This window comes from Drosophila takahashii, chromosome 3R, assembly GCF_030179915.1.
Source record: "Drosophila takahashii strain IR98-3 E-12201 chromosome 3R, DtakHiC1v2, whole genome shotgun sequence".
Classification (NCBI taxonomy): Eukaryota; Metazoa; Arthropoda; class Insecta; order Diptera; family Drosophilidae; genus Drosophila; species Drosophila takahashii.
The window spans coordinates 16384206-16396642 of NC_091681.1; the positions used below are offsets into that span (position 1 = coordinate 16384206).

Below are 12437 nucleotides of genomic sequence, written 5' to 3' on the forward strand. Positions count from 1 at the left end.
CTATTTTGCGGCCATTGCAACTGTCGGAACTGTCAGGCGGATTGGGGCGTAACGAAAAAGGGGGAGGCGGGGCAGGTGTTGTGGCTGCGGCTGCGGCGCTGCCTGTCCTCTCTGATTTATGTTGCCAATCAGGCATTTTGCTTGCGGTTGCACTCTGTACTGCTCCGCTGCCGTGTGCTCCTCGCCTCCTCGCTCCGTTGATTTGTTACCCATACGCAGCGTAAACAAGGTTGCAAATGGATTTGGTGCGACGCCCGCAAAGTTTATGAGCTCCACTTGGCCGTACATCATCCCATTTGCTGTTTTCCGGATAAGCCGCTTACTCGGAATCAAATGGGTCGAGTGGACAAGTGGAGTGGAGTCTCCTCTTACTCTCTCTCAAGAGAGAGAGATTATCCCGAGACGAGCATGCTGTCGATTTATCCTCGACATCTATAAATGAATGCATTTCGCCCCAGCTGCTCATCGGATAATGGCAAATATATAGCCTACTTTGTGCGATATATTGGCGAAAAGGTCTTAGCTATGTGTTACCTATAAAATATTAAATGCATTTGCAAACGCACAGATATCCCACACCCAGAAAAATGATGGACAACATTTTAGGTCATGCATAGCCTAAAACATTTTAAATGGACTAAAAGTTCCTTTTTAGGTCATGTACTGCCTAAAAATTTAAATTTTTGGTATATTTGCCCTACTATTTAGGTCCCGTATAGCCTAATATTTTAGGTCATCGTGGGCCTTAAAATTAATGCATTTTACCTAAATAAATTTGCACGGAACTCTGATACCGTTCTAGCGACGCTATAATTCCCAACCAGTTATAGCGCGGCTTGCATGGTATCCCACTTCGATCGTTGAATAAAACAGCGATTTCACTGCTGAACAGTGAAGCCTCTTCGCTCGTTTTTGTGTGTTGGAATAATGACGACTTCTTGAAGACTAAGCCGACATTGACCTAGAGTTAGCTATAAATTTCTCTGTATTTACTTTATAATATGAAACATTTTTCAGTACAAATTTGTAGGCCAAAGAAGGCCTAAAATTTTGGAAAGTTGTTTTCTCATATTTTAAGGCAGCCAATTACCTAAAATCTAGGCCAAAAATTACCCCATTTTAGGCCATTAATGGCCTAACATTTTAGGTCATACAATCCTAAATTTTAGGCCATTCAAGGACTTAGCTCCAGTTTTAGGCCAATTTTACCTAAATTCTAGGCCATTTTTTGACATTTTAGGTCATTTTTTTTTCTGGGTGCAGGGAACCAAAAAAGAACCAAGTCCTTGTCCCATAATTCAACGTTTGAGTCGAGAAACTTGCCAAGTTATCTAAATGCTAGCAGGAGCCATCTTCTCCTGAACACCTCTTCTTCCCATTTCCACTTTTCTGGCAAGCAACTGGGCCAAAATCTTTCCACTCTGCTAGCCAGCCACCCGTTTTATTTCATTTCTTCTCTTTGTCCTTAGACTTTTTCCCAAAAAGATTGAACAGGGAAAACGCATTACGATATCTACCCAGACTAAAGGGGAATTATAATCCTTTTGGTGGATATTTTAAAGAGAATCTTTATCTCTTAGCAAAAACCAAGAATGGCTTTTCCCTATTTTCCCTCCAATTTCGATTAAACTCCTTGTACACATAAATGGCCCGGCATCTGTCACGTTTGCTCGCATGGACGCACGTGTGATGAATACTTGGCAATTAGGGAGTCCGGCGAATCCCTGTTGACATAACCAGGAAGAAATCATTTAGGAAACGTTCTTGTCAATTCCGGCTGACGTTTGATACCGGGTGCTGCGAGGGGTGAGGGTTGGAGGGGCAATGGCAAAATGCCCTTACGTATATAAATATTTTATTTATTTACTCTCCTGATTTCGGCTGTCAGCTACGTGCTGCAAATGCCTAAAATCATGTTGGGAGATAAATTTTGTGCATTTTGGTTGACATATGTGTGTGGGGCTTTGATTGATCACTTATTGTTGGTGTGCTAGAAATCTTGTATTTATCAATTTATTTTGTGTATTTTAGTTGGCTGGCAATTGTGATAAATATTTAACAAAATATCTAGAAGAAATTATGGAGACTTTAGATAAATATGACTGCTTTTATTATTAAGATAGTTTGTATTGATAAGAAGGTTTTTTTTCATTTCCAACAAAAAACAAAAAAATTACATGTCTAAACAGAAACCATATTTTAAATTTTTTATTTTAATTTAATCAATTTCAATATTGAGTTTCATTTAATCAATTCAATTCAAATATAAAACTCAATATTTATTTGTTGAACTGCATTTATTTGTGTGACAACTATGTAATAAAATGTATTCTATTATTTTTCATTGCAGGTATGCTTCCAGTTCGATGCTTTGGGTAAACAAATCCATGTTTATGCTTCAGTTACCAGTGCTTACAAAAATATTTTGCCACAAGATCTCTCTTTAACCTGTGGAATTGAAGGGTATAATTTGTGGGAGAGTTATCCACTCGCAGGGGATTTTATGCAGCACGCAGTTGTAAATTGTCAGATAATTTAATTTGTGGCTAAACGCAAGCTAGACGCTTGGCAAAGCCGCAGAAAACATAGAGCGGCTAAAGGGGAGGCGAAAATCAAGAAGTTGTCCCGGCAACGGGTGTAATTGGGGAATAGGAATAATGCCAAGCCAGCAAGGAAAACCAGAATCGCACAGAAACTGCACGATATCCCGAAATCCCTGCGGGAAAATTGGAGAATGGGAATGGGAGTGGGAGGATCTCTGATCCACTTGCCAATCCCCCAAACATACGTGCTCTCGTTTGTTTTTGCGCCCTGGCGCTTTAGTTGCTTTTTATGAATTTTGTATGTTTGTGCGAGTAAATTCCCTTTTGCCGGTGCCACATGACGTATGAGTAATGGCCTTAGCCTGCCCTGCTTTTGTCTCGCACTGTCGGTATTTTTGTTGCAGCTTCTGTTCTTGTTTATTCTGCGGTCGCGTTTACCGCCGGTTCCCCTCCCACTCACCACCCCCTCAGCGGCGCCTGTCCGCAATCGCATATGCATGGATTTTATCCGAAACTATATAGTACATATATCTGTGCTGCGTCGGCGAGGCTTTTGTTTCTGGTGTTGCTGCTGCCGCTGCTGGTATTACTGTCTGTCTCTTTCCTGCATTGTCAAATTGGTTTGTTTAAATTGAATACGTTGTAGCGTTTTGTTAAAGGAAAAACTGCATTTTTTCCACAAGTGCATAAAAACTGAATTGTTGTTCAATTTCAGACGATAAAAAAGGTAAAACATAAACAGCAAAGTGGTTCAAAGTCTGATCAAAGAGTAAAATTGATTTTTTAATTAAACTGGTGTATTAAGTATTTTTTATGAAATACAAAATAATCCTTTAAGTAATCCCCAAGAGATTTATTTGGCATTAATTTTTTTGAGCTCTCTAATGAACCCTTCAACACAATTCAAAAATTTCATAACCATTCATCATTTTTCGCCGAAAGATTTCTTTGGTTTTGCGGGGCTAAATAAACTGAGAAGGCATGCACTTGGGACTTAATCTGCCGCATAATTCAAAAGCCTCTGCATCATGGCAGCCTGACAGACCCAAACCGAAGAACCCACAGAATCGGGGGAAAAAAAATTCCGAACCCAAACTCAAACCCAAAACCGAAACCAGCGAAAAGGGAAAGAAAGTTTCCTTCGAGGCAGAAAAGTTTTTCCGCCCCCCTTTAGCTGTTCCACCCACGCCACGCCCCTTTTTTGCTGTTGGTAACTTCATATTTATATAATAACTTTATGTTTATGTTGTAGATTTTCGTCCCTTTCGTCGGGGAAATTTACAATAGCAGCGAAGGGGAAGCAAGCCAAGGACAAAGGACTAAGACAGCAAACAAAGTGCAAAGACACACATACTGTAGCTGTAGCTTTTGCTGTAGCCATAACAAAAGGCGCGTTGGCGTCTAAAGTTGATTTCTTAATGTCTTCCAAGCATCCAACAACTGTTTGTTTGTCTTCATGAAGAAAATGGCAGAGCCCAGCGATGATGATACTTCGTACACCCACAACATATATAGTCAAGTCAAAAGCCGCTGCCCGAGGCAATTTACACTGAAGTTGTTTATATTGAAACACTTGCCGGTTGCGAAAGGCGAAAAGCGCGCAGAGCCAATATTGAGTGAGAGCCACTATGACAAAGGCTGCCTTCCCCATTCGACATTTTCGCAGCGGAAGCGGAAATGTGCATTATTTGATACGACTCTGTTTTCTTTTTTACTTGTTGGGCTTTTGCCCACACACTCGACTGATTTGGCAGCCAGACAAAAAAGGCTCTTTGACAATTCGAACCGAGTTGTGTTGAAGAGTAATTTAATTGAATTTCCTTGACCACCAAGAATGTTCAGTGGCATATGGAAAATTACAAATTGGCCAAGCATGAAAAGGCAGATTGCTCTTAAAACTAAATCAATATTGATCACAAAAAGAATTCATTTCAACTTCATTGAGCCCTAAGATTTAATTAAAGTATAGAAATTTTGTATTCAAGACAAAAAACTTCCATTCAATTTGAAATTTTAATAACCCTTGGAATTTTCCGCTTCGTCTGCTACAAGAAAAGAAGTAAAATCATTTTCGTTTACCTTTCGTGAAAGAAAAAAAGTTTTTCCAACTAGCTTGGCTTTTCTCCCAACTCTTCTGCACTCTTGGGCATTTTATTATCATATTTATTAATTTCCTTGAGACCCTTCAACCATTTTAAGTCAATATATAATGCAATTCAGATTTTGCTCCTCAACAAGTTTTGAACAATGAGAAAACAATTTTTTCTTCATTCTCCGTCATAAATTTGCTTTGCTTTTATAGTTGTGCAACTTTCACTGCCTTTTTGGGCGGCGTAATAAAGGGTGATTGGGGTGCTGCATCTGACAGAATTTGAATTTTTGGTGTAGTTCACCTTCCATCTCCACTTATTTATTGTAACCGGAATTCAGAGTGTGTGTGCTTCATTCAACCGCAGGCGCTGATATTCAAAAGCGCACAAAACTTTTTTTCGAGGACATAACGGGAAATTCGAAGCACCTTTAGTTGGGCCGAAAAGTTTCCAAGCGCCAAATAATGCAAAAAATAGCCCAAAAAAACTAAACTTACACAAACAGCTGAGCAGGCTAGACGGAAAACCAATATTCAAAGCCTAGAAAAAAAAATAAGAAAAAACCACTGCCGAAATGGAGAGAAAATATGCAGAACAAACTTTTTGGCTACGCCAGTCGCTCTCTGTGGTAAATGAAATTTTAATAAACCCAAAATGGTCTTTGGCCAAATCGCTTTTTCCCCGTTTGTGGGCGTGCGGCGATGTTACGCATACGCCGTGTAAGCCGCCTTGTGGTAAATTTTAATTGGCTTGTCGCGAGTTTTTGCTTTTTCCACTGCAGCCGCTTGATTTTGATTTTGAATTTGCCCGCTGGCCTACGGGAGGCATCATGATTAAAAACTTTCCATAGTTTCGCGATGGTTTGGGTTTCGGGTTTCGGTTCTGGTTTCGGTTTCTGTTTCCCATTTGTTTTTGGCATTATTGCAAGCAGAACTTTTGTATGAGAAACTTGCCTTCAAATTGGCCACGCCCACCCATCAAGGGAAAGTTGGCCCGTTGTCGTTCGTTCGTCGGTTAGCATGGCAGCGATTTTATATAAGAATAGTTGGCCCATAGTCATGGGGAGCCCAGGTAAAGTTTAGGATTTTAATTAGTTTCGTTCGTCGCTTAGTGCCAAAGCAATTTGTTAGATAAGGCTAACTCGCTTTAATATAAATCTCCGCGTTTAATATTGTCTGCGGCTGAAGGTAGATTTCTTTGGCTACAACTAATTGCTTGAAACCCCCTCTGAGGAAAGATTAGTTAACCAATTTGTAGAAAGCATTTGTCTACGAATAGTTGAGGACATAATTCCTTTACCTAAACTCAAACCAGGGCATTTACATAAGCAATTAATCTATAAATTCTCTACTAATGAAGCTCTTATTGATTACGTGTTGGTGAATTGTGTATTTGGAATACAAGTTACACTAATGAATTTCGGATACTTCAAAAGACAGATTTATGTAATTCCTCTTATTTAATCTCAACCAAAGTCAGCCATTGTTATTCCTAATTAATCATTTGCCTTGACATATATTGGTGTCAACATTATCTTTCACCAACCACTCACATTTCGTTCACAAAAAAGCTTCACATTTTAATTACATTTATTCACACCAAAGTCTAAGCTCTGCAGGTGGCAAAAACCATTTTAATATGTGCCACAGACGTTGCGCCCCTGGGTTTCCGTTTCCATTAATTTGTTGCTCTTGTTTCGTATTCCCCGGGCTTATTATTATGACTTTTCATTGGCTTCTTCACACATGCCGTCCTGGCAAAGCATTTCCCTCCAGTCTGTTCTTATTTATTGGATTTGGGATTTGCTGATGCTGCTCATGCAGTATTGGGATTTATTTTTTTCTGCGCGTCCCATCCCGCTTTCCTTGTTTTTCGCCAGCAGCTTGTATAATTAAGTTTGCCTTTTGATATATATTCTCCCACCTGTCTCCCATCGGACTGCCATCAGTCACTTCTTATGCAAATGCTGTTGGCCGTCGTCCTGTTCACCCAACCACACGTGTGAAATGGCTGAAAAAATAAAAAAACATCGACCTTTGGATATGCTATCTGCCATTTTATATTTTTCATTTTCTTAAAATATGGTTATGATATTATAAAAAATATTTTTTAAACATAAAAGTCTTATAGAAAGCGTTTCTTTTTTTTACAAAAAACTTCTTGAAAGATTTGTTTCGTCAATATGGTATCGAAATCACTTTTAAATATGCTTGAAAATGAGCTACAAATATAGTTAAAATTCGTATGGATTCTCTTCGAATCAAGGTGTTTTTTTTTTACACATCCTATATTTAGACACATTTTTAAGTGAATACGAAACCCTATTAATTTAGGAAAAATCTTCTTTTAAAGATAACAATACATATGTTTCTTTAAAAACCCTAATAAATACAATTTAAAAGTATTTCATCATTACCCACCAAAAAAGTTAACCAAATGAGCGCAAGTATCTATGATCGGAGCTACCTGGAATACCCTTCCTTGCCACGAATATATATCGTTTACTTTCTTATTCAAAATGGCTCCCAAATGTGAAATTCCCTGCCGTTGCACAAGGGCGAAATAAATGTCGAGAACTGAGACGTGGGGTCACGTGCGTGAAAAGTTGTGTGTGTTGTCTGTCGGCGGTCTCCATGGGCAGCTGCCAGGAGGTCCTTTCCCGTGAAGCTCCTTCATTTGCTGCTGAGCCAGCAGCATATTCAAATGCATATTGATTCTGCGGTCCATCAGCTGTCACACTGGTCTCAGTGGCCCTCAGTGTGCCCCTCAGTGTTCCCCCGTGCTGCCCTGTGTTGCTTGTTTACAAGTGCCGCAATCATGATACGCATCAGCAAACGAGCCACCACGAGCCAAGGGTCCACCTGATGGCATCAGCCAAAAACCAAGAAACAGCTTTTGGAGCAAAAGGAAGAAGAATGAACCATACATATATAGATTGCTGCCTGCTAGAAGGCCAGAGAGCTAAACATATCCCCCAGACAAGTAGACAAAAGCTGGGAAAAATTTGCATATCTTCCTGGCATCCCTGAGTGTGTTGTGTTTGCACTTCTCTCCCATTTCTCCGTCTACTTTTGCACTTTCCAGCTCCTTGCTTTCTTCTTGCCATCCCCCACATCCCACATATTGCTGGCCATTTTGAACCTAAATGGTAAATAGACCTTTCGGTTTGTTAATGACAACCAGGTATTGGTTCCCCTTCCTCCCCAGTGGGTGAATTAAACTCAGGGCCACACAAAATCAAAGCAAAAACCCCAAAGTCCCAGGGGGCTCTGACAATTTCTGACACATCCTGTGGTTTTCTTCAGCTAACTATTGTTTAGTGAATTAATTCGAAATTTACATTCGAGATTGTAGCTCTGGGTTAATTGCAGGTTGCCCATTCAGTTGTGAACTTGATAGTATTTCTTAAACTCCTAACTTGCAAAAATAACTTTAAAAAGTCAAGTCGATATGCGCATGGTAAATTTCTGGCATTGCATACGCAAATCGTTTTTACCGAAATCTCTCTCGGAGATTTTCTGACTTCGAAAAGGAGAGGAGCAGTGTGGCGACTTAAATTACATGAGTGGTTGAGAGAAAAACACATTCGTATTCGAACTGGCCTGTTGATTACATTTCGAGCATATCAAATTGATTTGCCCTCTTATCAAGTCAAATTGATACCACTTAACATCGAATCGATCATCGTTTCAAATCAAGTTGTATTTGGGTATACTATCCCTTATTTGTTTGCCTATCGTTTAACCGTTTCCCCAAAGAACTTAAGCTTCACTAATTTCCTGCTCGAATTCCTTCACTTTGGTTTTTAAATTGAACACTAGCCCTTTCCCCCTTCTAATTGCTTGTTTTACGTCCTTCTCTTCAGCACAGCACCGAATTTGTAGCTGTTTTGCTTGTCTCAGAAGGGAGAGGTGAGGGGTAAAAAAAACGAGGAAAACAGAGGATAAATTTGCATGAAACAGCAGCAACATCCCCGATTCGAAATTCTGCTGCAACGTGCGTTGCGATAAATCAAAATTCTGCAGCCAAGGCAAGAGAGTTACCCTAACCACTACGTCGGCTTCATCCTTTTCAAAGAGGCGAACAAGGGAAATGCATTGGCCATGCAAACACTGCTGATTGTGTAAACAGCAGTGAGAAGCAGAAGTCTGAAGAATTCGAGGGAATGGGGAATGGGTAGCGGGTGCTACCACTTTCTGCACAACAATGAAATTGAATTTCAATGCCATCTCATCTGCCTTATTGTTGTCAGGCTTGGCAATAATTGTTCGGGCTCTCGGCACGTCTGCATGTGTGTACTGCTCCTGCTGCTTGAGACTCCTCACAGCATTCCACGCTATTTGCCATCGATTGCATCTTTTTACCAGCCACCCGAAACAGGGAACAACAGGGAAAACAGTCGCATCCTGGAAACCATTATCGCCGAAAGCAGCGACAGCGACAGCCCGCTCCCAATTCCCATTTGCAGTTGCCATTGCATTTGGCATACGTGTAAATCGTAAATTTCCGTCCACAAAACGAATGGTAACCGGACAGGAGGAGCACGAAGGAGCTCCTTTCCCCAGTTCACAGGGCAATAGCTCATTGTGGACAGAACCAGGCGACAGCGGCGGCAACAGAAAACAAAAGTCACTTCCCCGGTAATGGAATAAATATCCGTGAGGACCATCTTTCTGCTGTGCCTCTGTGACCAACATGGGGTATATATGTGGGGATTGTCCAACATTTTGCGGCTATTTATGGGACGAACTTTATGGTTGGCAATTGAAAATGAAAATAAAGGTACGGAGACGGAATGCATTGTTGGGAGATTTATTTTCCAGCAGAGATAAAATTTTAATTTCGGTATGCGCAGTTTTTGTGGTTCGAGTCAAGTGTCTTTTATTATTGAAATTAATTAAACGCAACTATTCTGCAGTGTTAACATTACATTACAACTATTAAGTGCTTGGTGCGTACAATATTTTCCATTGTTTTGTATTTTATAAGCGGAAATCTGTTGAAATTTTAATATTTAAATTCAGAATTTAAAGCTATATATTTTTAGACTTACATTTGAATTTTTTTGCTCAATTAGGTAGTCCAATTTATTTACTTGTTTATTATTTATTATTGAAATTAATGAAACGCAACTATTTTGCAATGCTTGCATTTCATTACAACTATTGTGTTCCTTGTCAATAGAATATTTTCCTTTGTTTTGTATTTTTAAGCAAAAAGTTTGTTTAAATTTTTATACTCAAATTCAGAATTTAAAACTATAGATTTTTAAATTAAATTGTATTTTAGCTTTGGCTCATATCAATTTCGGTTTGCAACATATCATGTTCTTAAGAAAGAATCCTTGACTTAATAGAATTTCAATTTGAATGGTTCGAATTTCGCTTACTGATTTCCCAGAAATTGTTATTCAAAAATCCAATTTCTCTGCATCAATGCACAAGAAATCCCCCAGCTCATCGCCATTTTTGTATATTTTGCATATTTGTCACATTGAGGATGACCAGCTGTGAGTTGAGAGCTCCCCAGCATCCTGCTCCTGGTTGGTTACCTGTATTCACTGCTCCTATTCCCGTGTTCGATTGAGCCAAGAAGGAAGTGCGAGACATGGAAGCTTTTATGACATTGCACTCAGTGATGCGGATGCCGTGGAGTGGATGCTGGCTGTCTTTTATTGTCGGCGGTGTATAATTTTCACACTCCTGGTGCGGATGCGGATGCAGATGCGGATGCGGATGGCAGGGTTGGTTGTTTGTGCTACTATTGGACCTCCGGCGGTTTTCCCACCCCATCGCGGCTGATTTGATTGCACTGAGCTTTGGTTCTTGGTTCTCTGTTATTTTTGTCCTCCCTATCTTTTTTTTTTGCTTTTCCTCCGTTCAGCATTTTGATTATGTTGCAGCATTTTTGCATCATAATACTCATAAATATTTATGAGGCAAGTTGTCTAAACAGAAAACGGACGTAAAACACCACTTGCACAATCTTTCTCATGCATTTAAAGCAAAGCCAATATCAAATACAATCAGGCAAATGTCTGGGCCGAAGCTTAGGCAAATGAGAGCCTATGATATGTGGTCGGAATTGAAATGAAAAATGAAAACACAAAATCACTTTGGCCGCACAGAGAGAGCTATTGATTGCTGCTAAAATACATTTAAACGAACTGTTTTAATATGCGGAAAGTCATTTCGTGCACCGAAAAAACTGTCGAAATAAATTGAAAACGTTGGCCAGCAAAATATTTGAAATATACGACCGACATACGGCAACGATATCAATTTGCCTTCAATGTGTGCTCACAAAAAAGAAAGTAAAAACAGAGATTATTTAGCACTTTGTTTTTGAACGAATGACCCCAAGGAATATTCGATTTTTTGCTGATAAAATATGTTTTGATTTGCAGACATTTAGTTGGCAGTTAGTTTTCCCTGTTGGACCAAGTTTTTTAAACCAGAATGACAATTTGATTAGTTTGGAATAAGTTTTAGTTATTTTTTATTTTTTTGCTGCAAAACTTTGCTGCGACAGGTTTGTGGAAAATTCCGTGCAGTTTTAATGACAAGTTTTGTGGGTAAAACTTTGCCAATGATTATGCTTCCTGTGCTAAAGTCAATTAGTTGGGGGAATATTTGCCACCAAATGGTTTATTAATATTCAATATGGACAATCCAATGTAATTCGCTATTAATAACATTTCATTTGTATAATTGATTATAATTATAAAATAATTGCCTGTCGCTGCTATTAAGTTTTAATACAATTGGCCCGCATGGCGTATGTGTGATGTCGGAAAACGTTGCATACTTTCGGGATCCGCATAAGTCTTGCGAATCCACACAATTCACGCATAATATCTTCTGCCGAGACAAGTGATGCATTTAAACATAACAAGCAACAGCATGCTCAAGTCTCAAAATTTCTGAAACAGCTCGCCGACTTCTTAGTTTTCTTTGGCTCAACTGTTGGCTTGGATTTTGGGGGATTGTCGGAAACTTGTCTTCACTTTTGACTTGGTTCTTTGTGCGAACTGAAACTGCAACTACAACAAATGACTCATTTTCCACGCACTTCATTCTACTGTTGCAAAAGTTTTCGCTAGTCAGTCGTCGTCTCTGCGAAAACCAAACAATGCCGACGCGGGAAAGGATGAGCAATCAAACTCGTTTCCACTTCTGACTTCCTGATACAAACATACATATACACTCGTAGTTTTGGGATATAGTCTGGATATTTATCATAAATTTGACTGCGCAATGCTTTTGCTTTGATGCGGCTTCCTTTGGCTCAGTCCGCCTTCTCATATCTCTGGCAATCGCCTTGATTCATAAATTATTTCATATTTCATTTCCTCTGCGTGATGCAACAAAAAGAAATGCTAAAAAAAATAAATGCACACTGACAACTGGGAAACACGCAAATACAGAATGTACAGAATCACTGTTCGCCTCTCCAAAAGGACTATATTTCAGTCTCTGCCCCCCGGCGATGCAATAAAATGTCTGCTTCTGCTGATTTTGTCTGCTGTTCTTGTCCAAGCATTGGCCAAAGTAAACATAATAATAATAATTCCAACTGCAACTTCAATTTTCCTCTCTAGGATACTTAAACATGGGTGCAGAGGGTGTAAAAAAATAGAAAGTGATAAAATGAGGGCAATTGAGGAAACTCAGTGGAGAATGCGCAAAAAGTCAGAAGTAAGAAAAGCTGTATATTAACCAAAATTATGAACTATCATATTACTTATTTTATAAAGTCACAAGTTATTAAAGTACAAGGTAATAGTAATTGTAATACCACTAAA

At 39.3% G+C, this 12437-nt stretch overlaps 1 protein-coding gene across 1 annotated transcript in view; it reads left to right on the forward strand.

The window, feature by feature from the left end:
• Hs6st (heparan sulfate 6-O-sulfotransferase) overlaps positions 1-12437 on the forward strand; it is an 89935-nt gene that overhangs the window by 56071 nt on the left and 21427 nt on the right. The window lies entirely within an intron of this gene.